This window comes from Homarus americanus, unplaced genomic scaffold (assembly GCF_018991925.1).
Source record: "Homarus americanus isolate GMGI-L3 unplaced genomic scaffold, GMGI_Hamer_2.0 scaffold59578, whole genome shotgun sequence".
Taxonomy (NCBI): domain Eukaryota; kingdom Metazoa; phylum Arthropoda; class Malacostraca; order Decapoda; family Nephropidae; genus Homarus; species Homarus americanus.
Window position 1 is genome coordinate 996,256 of NW_024712913.1, and position 12,473 is coordinate 1,008,728.

Here is a 12,473-nt window from a genome sequence, read left to right on the forward strand (position 1 = left end):
AACTTTATTTTGAAATTTCAATCAAAGAGAGAAAGTGAATCTAGCCCAGATCGATGTCCTTTTTATGAGGGCGCGAGGCAATCACCTATACTAGCGCGCCAACCCCCAGGAGCTGGTTAAAGGTCTCTACACCACTGAGGGCGTGAGGCAATCACCTATACTAGCGCGCCAACCCCCAGGAGCTGGTTAAAGGTCTCTACACCACTGTCACTCCAGAAGGATTATCCCCCGCCGTAGTGTGTTTGTTTATCAATCATCTGGGACTTTCAAAGCATAGGACTGACGTAATCGACTTTAAGATGGAATGCCACCAGAGAGAGCCAATTGTTTAAAAACACCCGACAATTAAACTCGTCCCCAGATAATGTAACACAGGTATAAAACTACTCTGTGCCTCCTTCTACCTAACCTAACCAAGTAGCTCAATAAGATCCTCAAGGCTGGATCTTCGAACACACTAAGTCGCCCATATTACATTTTTATCTTACTGGGGCCCATACAGGTATTTTTTTACCGTTGAATGTAATTACAAGCGAAATTCTTTCTGGCATCCGAGACTTAATGAGATCTTCCTAGAATCGACCCCCACCCCCCACCCTTCCCACATCCCACTAGTAGACCTGTCGCCTCCTCAGACTTCACCACCCCCCACCCCCACCCCCAATTCAACCTTCTACTTAAAGGCCAGCATCCATCAAAACCTTATAAAAATCCTTAGTTACTCCATCACCATCATATCCTTATCATTAAAAGGAATTCCCAGAAAAGTTAACGACGATAGACGGAACTTCATCTTTACCACCAGGAGGAGGAAATTAATAATAAATGCAATTAAAAATCGTCGAACAGCATAAGAAGAAAGAATAGTTTACCTTTGAGGATAAATACGATGGTGATCAAATTTTACTCTTGGGTAGTGTTTGGAGGAGAGGAGAATTGGCTGGAGTGGATTTTGTTTTTGCTTGATTGGGAGATTTATAGTATTTTAAGGGTTTATAGGAGTAGAATATAGGGTTTTGTTCTGTTTGACACACACACACACCTCTCTCTCTCTCTCTTGGTGATCGACGTTAACTTGTGCTATAAATTTTCACTAATATACTCTGACCATAATGCTCCTTTACTAGAAAAATTTTAGAATTCACAAAACGAATTTTAATCGTGTGTGAATATTCATACAAATTTATTCTGTTGCGAGAAGACGTCATAAATATCTGGTCATTATTATTACTCAGCAAGTTGATTAGGTACTAATCTTGATGGCGAAGTCTTGACTCAGTAGCTGTGCCTTAAATGTGATGGACCCTAATCAATGGCTATTCTGTGCTCTTATTCTGATGCCCTAATCCTAGTGGGCCCTTATTCTGATTCAGGCCCTTATTCAGTTGGGCCCTAATCTGAAAGAAGGCCATTATGTCGATGGTGTCCTTATCCTGGTGGCAGCAATAATCCTGATGGCCCTAATCCTGATGACCTAATCCTGATGACTAATCCTGATGATGACCTAATCCTGATGATGACCTAATCCTGATGATGACCTAATCCTGATGATGACCTAATCCTGATGATGACCTAATCCATGATGACCTAATCCTGATGATGACCTAAATCCTGATGATGACCTAATCCTGATAAACCTAATCTGATGACCCCTAATCCTGATGGGCCCCCAAGTCGTAATGAGAGGACCTTAAGTTATGTTGGGGTCTACAAGTGCTGGGCTCTTACACTCCCTCGGCAGTAACTAATTAATGGTTTATGAAAGCTTATTCCTGAGGGGCCTGTGTGGGAGGGCAGGGGCAGCTTATCTTCTTCACGTGCTCGGCCTTGCTTTAGTGATGGTGGGCGTAGGTGCGTGCGGGCGTGCGGGCGTGCGGGCGTGCGTAATAATAAATCCAACACGAACAAACTCTTATGGAACAACATATGAAGTCCTTTTCACGATGCATAGACACTGAAGAAATGTCTCATTATGTTGCATCTTCCTGCCACCATTCTGAGGCAACAATAACCTGGCGGAATACATAAATTAAGATTCAGATAACACAGAGGAACAGCTGTCGCAATAGGCCACAAACGGCACCAATATTCCAGGAACGTTAAAATAAATGATAGGAAACAAGAAACAAGTCACGTTACGTTGATGATCGATGCAATAGATGGTTTACGGGAGGTAGTTGCTGACATATTCTTGTGATGGTCTGAGAAAGTTATCTTCGAGTCCACTATTACACCAGTTTTATAAAAGTTATGTGACCTCCCATAACTTATTACAGATACTTAAAGGAGAATGTAATGGTGTGTTGTGAATATTATTATCATAAAGTTTCATTGATATGTACAGAGTTCCATGCCAAGATATCATTTCTCAAGTTGATTGTGGTAACTGTGTGTGTGTCTAAAGTTGGAAGAATTAATATTAGCAGTCAGTGTTGTCTCACCTGTGTATCAATTAACCAGCAATGCAGTTTTCAAAGAACAGTACAGCAATATAAGAAAAACAACTGGTCGTAATAGCCCCTGTCTCATCAACAGAACGATTATATAAATGGGTTAATTACATTTGATTATACTGATTTATCCTGTAACTTTCCACTGACTATGAGTTGTCATGTTGTTATCACGTAATTGGTAGCTTCCTGGGGTGCCAGTGACTGCTTGGTCAGCATGGAAAAGCCGGCACCCAAGAGGTCAGTCCACTCCAATCTCACACAAGAAGGATGTGATTAAACGGTCTATTTACAAGCCCCGTCCTTTTCTTCACACTCATAAATAGTAAAGTTACGGTTGATATACACTCGGAATTGTATAAATAACAGTTCTCAATAAAAAGAAAAACAGACAATCGGTTTCGCTACTAAAACCCAATATAATATAAACGATCAGGCCTATAGACGTAGGCCTAATACAATCTCAGGATACTGCCTTACCCAAAACACTGGGCAGTAGTACACAACAACAAAAGTCCATAACTGCTATTTTCTGTGTCATAAGGAACTATTTAGAATGTATAAGTAACCAACTATTGAAATTACTATCAGAATATCCGAACAAATAATTCAGTAATCCAATAGTCACCGTACTGTGGTATTCATAAGCCGGACTCTTTTAAAGTTTCGTATGACTAAAGTTCCCGCCCCCTCCCCACCTCTCCCCTCCCCACCTCCTCCTTCCCACCTCCCCTAGTGTATAAATCATCTAACTGAATGGTTAACCCCTCCCACCCTCCAAAAAATAAATAAATAAATAAATAATAATAAAAATAAAAATAATATTCAAAAAGTATAAAATTACACTGAGACTTTACCATAACTAAGTTCTCAGCTCCAGGTAAAAGATAAAATTAACTTAAGATTTGTTATAAATTCGGACTGAACCATAGAATTAGAAGAATTATAATCCGTTTGACAGGCTATAATCTCGAAGAATAAGGTAGCGTTTCATATAGTATAAAGATATAGTATACGAGTATTCTCTTATATTTAGTCAAATTTCCTGAATCATATTGAAGAGATTAAGAGTGGTGAGATGACGTGAAGGACAGAGGAGGTAAACAAAACGAAATAAAGAAGGAAGATAGGGAGGCGAAGATAAGGGTTAGGGACGATGTGAGGTAGGTGAGAATTGAAACAGTTTATTTAGCCAGAAAAACACAGATACAGAGTGGATAATAATAAGAATATTAACATGGCTGATGAGTTGAGAACCTGAGCTCTCTTTGAGGCACCTGATATATACTATACATTTATCTTAAGGAAGTATTATGTAACGTTTAGTATCATCTGGAATAGTACAATAGCATGGTGGGAATAAGACATCTCATAATGTTATCACGGTTAGCACTTCAGGTGATAGAGAGAGAGAGAGATCAAATGCATTTCCGATACACCGCGGCAGGTATGGAGCTCGGCCGTCGTATTGGTTAAGCTGATGATTCTGTTTACCATCAGTTACAGGAAGATGAACTAACGTGTGTCACTAAATGAATCCTTCAATGTATTCTCCTTAAGAGTTAAATATCTCTACAACCGGTGGTTAAAGCCTGTGATATTACTTGACCTCACTATGACCACTGACTCGTATTATACAGAATTTAGGTTAATTTCTGACATGTCTCTTGAATGTCACACTACAGATTTTTCTTAATTTATTAAAGACGTAAATTCGAGAGTTATTGGTTGTGTGTTTCTCTTGACATAACAATCCCGGCCATCAGGAGCCAGGATGATTGTCTTTACTTTGTCTGTTGTTCATGTGAGGAATAAAATATCTTCTGAACGATTGACCAATTTTTTATGAAACTTGGTAGATGGGGAGGGCGTTGAGGAGGTCATAGGTCAAGGTCAATACTCAAGGAAATACTCTGCTCTTGGCTGGAGTTTGTGTATTATATTCACAATGTTTATTTGGGGGACCAACTCTCTGTGGCTTATTGTGTTTCTCGTTTCATATTAGAATCTGAAATTGGCGTATATGCATTATGGACATGGAGAGGTTGACGAGACAGGGGACGCTGCCTGTATCTCTCCCTGTCACCGAGCTTTACGTGTCCAATTTAAAGTGGTGTCATCTGTCACGAGTGAGCGAGTTCAACACCCACTCTGTCCCCGATGGCATGGCAGCGGCGGTGTGTGTACTCAACACTCCCTTCCTACCTGCCACAGTAAAGTGTTGCTCGTTAACGGTAAAACGAGACTTTTGTTTTTCGTTGTCACAGATCTAACCTTGAGTTGTATTTATTTACAAATTATCGAGACCAAAGATTCACTTATGGTTTTGTTCTGGTGATAAAGGTGAGTCTTCTGAACCTATTAACTATAGAGGGTGGAGACTGAGGTACAGTATACACCAGGTGGAGACTGAGGTACAGTATACACCAGGTGGAGACTGAGGTACAGTATACACCAGGTGGAGACTGAGGTACAGTATACACCAGGTGGGGGCTCAGGTACAGCATACACCAGGTGGAGGCTGAGGTACAGTATACACCAGGTGGAGGCTGAGGTACAGTATACACCAGGTGGAGACTGAGGTACAGTATACACCAGGTGGAGGCTGAGGTACAGTATACACCAGGTGGAGGCTGAGGTAAGCGGAAACTGTGAGGAGAAACATAGTTGAATGGTAATAAGACAAACACTGGGGCAGTACCAGAATTCAAGCTTAAAGTCATCACGAAAATTAATCTCTACATTTAATAAACGGCCGTGTATGTCTGTCTGTCTCTGAGTGTGTGTCTGTTACAGCCAGAGCTCCAAAACGGAAGCAGTAAGAGACCTTAAACCTGATGCTTAATATTTTACTCTTGTAAGACGAACCTAAGACAAGAAGTTAACTGGTGTACTGTAAGTCACTAAAAAAAAAATCTTTTCAAAATTGCGTTGAGAAAATATGACACAACGAACGAAGGATTTTAACAACCTTACCGAGACAGCTGAAGTCGCAGTGTTCATTCTGAGATTCATCGACCCCCTCACCCCCCCCCCTTAAGTAGAGATATGTTTTGTGGAAAATACACCTGAATATAGAGATAATATAAAATAAACTTATAGAATTGACATTTCATTACAAGGAATAAATTGACAGGAAGCAGATAATGTGGGGGAATAAAATGATTAAAATAAAACCAGCTGACGCGACACTATTGAGAAAATGTAATCATGAACTTGGCTCATTGAACATTTAATTAGCATTACCTGTTCAATCTCATCAATATTAGGAAAAAAAATGACACTGCACCCGACAGAAGGAAGAGTAAATAGTGAATGAGATTGAGGGAGGAAAATCAAGTGTGATGAAATGATTAAAGTAATGAGAGAGAGAGAGAGAGAGAGAGAGAGAGAGAGAGAGAGAGGTTGTTTACATAATTTAAGAGACTGAAATGAGAACTGGATACAGAGGGGATTGACCTAGTGTAATAACTTGATGAACGTAATGAATTGATGAACGTAATAAACAGATAAACGTCAATAATTCAATGAACGTAATGAGCTGATGTGGGTAATAACTCATTAACTTTTTCCTCTTCGCCTCTGATCGGCTTGTTAGCTGCTTGGGCGGTCAGTCACGTCTCTGTTACATACTCTTGGCAAGTACTGGGCATGTGTGCATTGTCAATAATAATCCAATATATGTAATAACCTGACAAACTTAATTAAAATAACGTAATGAGCTCATAAACGTAATGGTACAAAGAACGTAATAAGCTGACAAACTTAAATAAACGTAATAAGCTCATAAACGTAATGATGCATTGCGTGTAATAAGCTGACGAACGTAATGATACAATGAACGTAATAAGCTGACAAACGTAATGATACAATGCGTGTAATAAGCTGACAAATGCAATGATACAATGAACGTAATAACCTGACCGGTATTCAAGTAGGAAGTCAAACAAAGTGAACTATAATGAGACTACCTTGTTAATTAGCGGAGTGAAAGACACCAGGCGTACAGAAGTGACTGCGAGAAGTAGGAGCCGGTGTCGAGGATGGTGCAGCTTCTCACCAAATTTGCAGATGAGGTCGTTGTGATGGTCAGTGAGAGCCGAGAGGGTCAGTGTGTTGAGAGCTTCTTGATATGTGGAGTAGGAAGGGGAGAGAATAAGCTTGTATGCCCTCTTTTGCACTTTTCTAGGTGTTTACGTTGTGTGGTATTTAGGGAAGAAGACCAGGTAGGGGAGGCATAGGTGAGCTTGGGAAGTATGAATGTTGAGTAAACACTGACGTCTTTCGTTTCTCCAGATGGCGGTATATGTAGTTGAGAAAGCTAACAAGACAGTGAGTGGTGGATGAAGTTTTTCATATTACCAAATTGCTAAGGATCTATGGCGCCTGCAATATCAGCATAAGCCCAGTCAAACACGAAGCTTTAGCAGATTAAGCTGGGCAATTGGGGTGATGGCAATGGGTCGTAGCTCATTTAAGGATTGTGGGCTGGTTGACTTGGGCACTGGTGACACATATGAGGTCTTCCAGTCAGCTGGGCATCTTGCTTGGCTGAGAGAAGCATTGATGATGGAGCAGAGGGGTTTAGCAAACACCAGGGAGAACTCCTTGTAAGTCAATGGGGGTGGTGGAGCGCTTTAACTTGAGTTTGTCTAGACGTTTTGCTACTTCAAATTCTTCTACTAAGTCAGTGGGAAAGGGGGCTGGTAAGTAAGCAGGGGAGACTGGTTGTGTCAAGCCAGGGGAGCGTCTGGCATATAGTAGCGAAATGGTCGTTTGATTACTCAGCTGCGTCATCATCAGTGAGATGGCTAAGGAAGGGGAGTTGTGTCTTATTGTTTAGTCCACATAGTTCTTCAAGCTTACAGTACCACTGACTGATGTTGGTCTGCTTCAGGTGTTGCAGCTTGGTTAGGTAGTGGGACTTCTTTGCAGAGCGTATTTCACGGGTGACTTGGGGCGTGTGTGTGTGTTTCACTCGAGCGACTCTTTAACGCCTATACGTCTATATCTCTTGAATTTACAACAGAAATATCATCCCCGCCCCCTCTCTTCCCTCGAGGCTAGGATAAAACTTTTTCTCTTTGTTGGGGAGGTTGGGAGTATTGGTGGTGTGGGAGGGGAGAGGGAGGAGTGAGTGAGAGCTGGAATATAAACTGTAGGAGGGAAAGAGGGAGAGAGGTAGTGACGGTAGATACACGAACGGAAGATTTGGATTGAGGATGAATTGAGATCGTTTGTAAACTTTTTCCCTCTAAACACAACTTTTGATGGTCTCGAAATTTCTCTAACCAAACCTAACCTAACCTAACCTAACATATACAGTACATGGTCGTCGAAAAAAAAGAACGTCCAGATTCTTATATGTAACCATTTAAAACCTTGGTGTTGTGTTCCTTTACGATGACTTTATAAACCTCGGACAGGAGAATAATGTAACAAATTAATTCAACTGTGTAGTATTCAACTCCAATTCACCCCTTTAATAATCTTTTGTTTATACTCCCGGGATAAATATTATACCCTCCGTGTTTATAGTCTCAGAAGCTATACCTTGATTTATTATATAATTGTTTATTTTCTTCCTTGATATTACTGTACTTATTTAGTATTCCTTATTGAACGTAACTTAATGATGCAAAATGGATCGCGGTCACACGTCTGGTATTACCGGGAACCACGACTAAAGATTATAATGATCCCAGCCTTCTATCTCGACCACAGTAGCTCGTCAATAAAAACTTACCAAAAGATTGTAATTTAAAAGATATTTCAGAAATGTTCAAAGTGTTCCATATTGATAAACAGATGATAATTATTACAGAGTGAATAAATCCTAAGCCTGTCTATAGGCCTCGACCTGACCCCACTCGGTTTACGCAACATTGACCTTGGGGTTACGGATGAAATCTCCTCAGACGTGCAATCAATATCGGTGGTCGAGACTAAAGCCCTTAAAGGTAATCACAGCGATCCAATAACAGGATTTCAAAGGATTGTAAGAGTAAAATTGCTTGGCGTTGCTCTCTAGGAAGCGGTGATGGAGACGGGATCGTGTATACAGGGTAGTAGTATTTCCTACTTGATGTTCCAGCCCTGAGGAGACAGTGATTTTGAATTAGTTATTAACTAAAGTGAGTTCAAATATTGGTCAAGTAAAATACCGGATGTTGAGACACTTACAGGGTGTACTCGTCGTGGAGTAAGTGTTTCAGGCAGGGCAGACGGTATTTAACTAGTAGTCTATACTCGCGTAATCAAACATCTCTTAAAAACTGGTTATTGAGCCTCTTGCTGCCATATAAACCTCCACACACATGTTTGTTAGTCATGATTCTTCTCCTCCGCTGAGAGAAATGGATAATGTATATACTAAATATGTAATAAAGTTAATCATTCTAGTTACATTTCAAAGAACGTTCCAACCACTAAAGAGATCGGTCTTCAGTAGAATGTTTCTCTGAGAATGTTACTGAGACTTGCTTTGTTCTACTGATGAACCGTGACTCAGTTGTGACAGTGTTTTGTTCACTGGTGGAGGAGACGAGTAACTGGGATCCCTGAACGAAAACTAATGGTTCTCCTCTAGTGAGTGGTCATGGATGGTCCTCCTCCAGTGAGTGGTCAGGGATGGTCCTCCTCTAGTGAGTGGCCATGGATGGTCCTCCTCTAGTGAGTGGTCAGGGATGGTCCTCCTCTAGTGAGTGGTCAGGGATGGTCCTCCTCCAGTGAGTGGTCAGGGATGGTCCTCCTCCAGTGAGTGGTCAGGGATGGTCCTCCTCCAGTGAGTGGCCATGGATGGTCCTCCTCTAGTGAGTGGTCAGGGAGCGAGTCACTATATAATGCTCATATGTTCGTAAGTGTGTAAAATTTAGCATCACTCACGTGTTGAACTTCACAACCCAATGTGTGTAAAGACAAACAAACGAATCTGGTTCGACGCTAGTTAGGTAAACCGGCAGGTTATCAATAGGCGAATCTACAGTTGTTGGTATTGAGTTTAGGAAGAGCTACCCTCCTCCCCCGCTCCCTCCCTGCGAACCTCCAATATATCTGCTACGACACAGTATCGGTATACGACTTGTGAAAACGATTTCGATAATACTACTCTAACGGTTTTCAGATATTAAGTCTCAGATATCGAATTGATGTAAATGAATAAGTTAAACTGTTCTGGGAGAAGTCTACATATTTAGGCTATTCCGTGGTGATTATATCATTGAGAAAAGTCTTGTGGTTTGAAAATTGAAATACTGATTAACTATTATGAACGAAATGATCAATTAGTTTTATTTCCTTGTCATTTCGATATAATTTCAAGAATGCGTTATGTGCTCGACTCGTTGGTTTTGGGGTAACACTTAGGTACTCGAATCGTACACCTGAGCACGAAAGTTTGTAGTCAACACTAAGAGGATCGTCAGTTTTTGTCACCAGTGTCAAAGAACATAAACTTTGATTTATCTTTTCTTACATAAATGAATTTGATATTTGGGACTCACACACCACGAGCCCAACATTACCTCGTGCTGTCAACTGTAATGGTACGAGTCACACACTGACTGTATCTGTGTTTTTCTGGCTAAATAAACTGTTTCAATTCAAATTCAATTCATTTCTCGCTGCTGTCCGTAGCTGGCAAGTTTATCGCCTGAGTACTCCTAAACAGACTTCTTCCTGAGGCGGAAAACTTCCTCCCAGAATCTCATTGTGGCTTTAGACCATCACGTGGCACCACTGACATCATCTTTTTTGCCCGCCAGATACAGGAAAATTGCATTGTGATCTGTACATGGCTTTCATCGACCTAACCAAGGCCTTCGACTCGGTCAACAGGGAAGCACTCTGGTGGACCCTCAGCCGTTTTGGCTGCCCACGTGATACAGTGAACATACAGATTAATGTAGGTGTTGAACAGCAAACACGTGGTGTAGTAATTCCCTCGCAGATGGTGTTATGAGTGACCTGATGTGGTGTAGTAGTTCCCTCACAGGTGGTGTTATGAGGGACCTGACGTGGTGTAGTATTTCCCTCACAGATGGTGTTATGAGGGGCATCACGTGGCTTACGAATTCCCTCACAGATGGTGTTATGAGGGCCCTGACGTGGTGTAGTAATTCCCTCGCAGATGGTGTTATGAGTGACCTGATGTGGTGTAGTAATTCCCTCACAGATTGTGTTATGAGGGGCCTGACGTTGTGTAGTAATTCCCTCACAGATGGTGTTATGAGGGACCTCACGTGGTGTAGTAATTCCCTCGCAGATGGAGTTATGGGGGACAATACAAAGAAAAAGTTGAATGAGCTTGAACGAGTATCGTGGACACGAATGAGAGTGAGTGGCCATTCCCTCGCTGTAGAGGAGGGGGGCTGGAACAGACGAGGCAGGGGTCCCCCGTCTGCCCATTGAAGAGAGATTGCGTTCATGTGGTGTTATTCAGTCTGAAAGGCTTGTTGTTGAAGAGTGCCCCCTAACAATAGATATACGCCATCAATATAGTATTTCAACTTTTGTAAATTTGCTAACTGAAAGAACTGATTATGAAACTGTTTGTCGTGCAGTTCGTCGAATACTTCCTGTGTTTAGTTACAAGTCACAGGGACACACCATTACCCACAACTGTTTTGAATGTTTTATTTTATTTTAATTGAAGTTATTTTTTTTCTTTGTTTACTCCTGGTTTTCCTCTGTTTTTTTTGTGTTACTGGTTGAATCAATGAACTTTTATTAATGTTTGGTGTTTTAAAGCATTTGTATTTGGACCATTTTATGTAAAATTTTATTCTAAACTCTGTATCCATAATTTGTGGTCAATAATATATTTGTATCTATCTATCTATTTGTGGATACACTTATGTAGTAAAGTACATTCTTCGTGGAAGCGTTGTGTATTTCTCTTATGATACTCCCGGTAGTGTAGTGAATCATCAACATAAATAATTGTAGGTCAGGTCATCATTGATCGTATCAGTAGTAATCATTTTTACCCACGGTGAGAAATTTCCCCACAAATTATATATATATTTTTTTGCTGCTAAAATTCCACCAAGTTTACCAATAATTCATTCCAGGATGGTTGGTGTTAGTCATGATAGTGTTGAGAGGTGGATGAGTCTTGTCAACTTGTATATAGTATTAACTAACTACAAAATTCTCCTACCCCCCCCTCCAAAAAAAAGCTTTATAAAAGTGTTGAGTATGATGGCCCTCACACCATAATCTGTTTACACCCTCCACATTATAAAACATTGTTAATCTCACCGAATATCTTAGGAATATCTGAACCGATGAAAAATATTATCATACTCAAACATCAAAAAATATTCAGTTCGACGATCGGAAATTATTCGACAGAAAATAGCTATGCAAAGACCCGAAAGTAAAACGCAAAAAAAAAAAAAAAGGTAGCTTAATTTGATGCTCTTTGTAGTGAATTATCGCTAATACCTGTTGCAAAATTCGGTAAACAAAGGCAGAGTAATTTTTCCGCGTGTAATTTCGTAATGTAAAATTCCTGGCTGGGTAAATTGGAAATAGTTTTATGCTGATAATAACACAATGAGGCGCGTCAGTCATCACCAACAACGATGATGAACCTGGCGCATCACCAACAGACACGGTCATGCCACAACAGACACGGTCATGCCACAACAGTCATGGTCAAGTCGGTCATACCACAACAAACAGGTCAAATCGGTCATACCACAACAGACACGGTTATACCACAACAGACACGGTTATACCACAACAGACACGGTTATACCACAACAGACACGGTTATACCACAACAGACACGGTTATACCACAACAGACACGGTTATACCACAACAGACACGGTTATACCACAACAGACACAGTTATACCACAACAGACACGGTTATACCACAACAGACACGGTTATACCACAACAGACCCGGTTATACCACAACAGACACGGTTATACCACAACACACGGTTATACCACAACAGACACGGTTATACCACAACACACGGTTATACCACAACAGACACGGTTATACCACA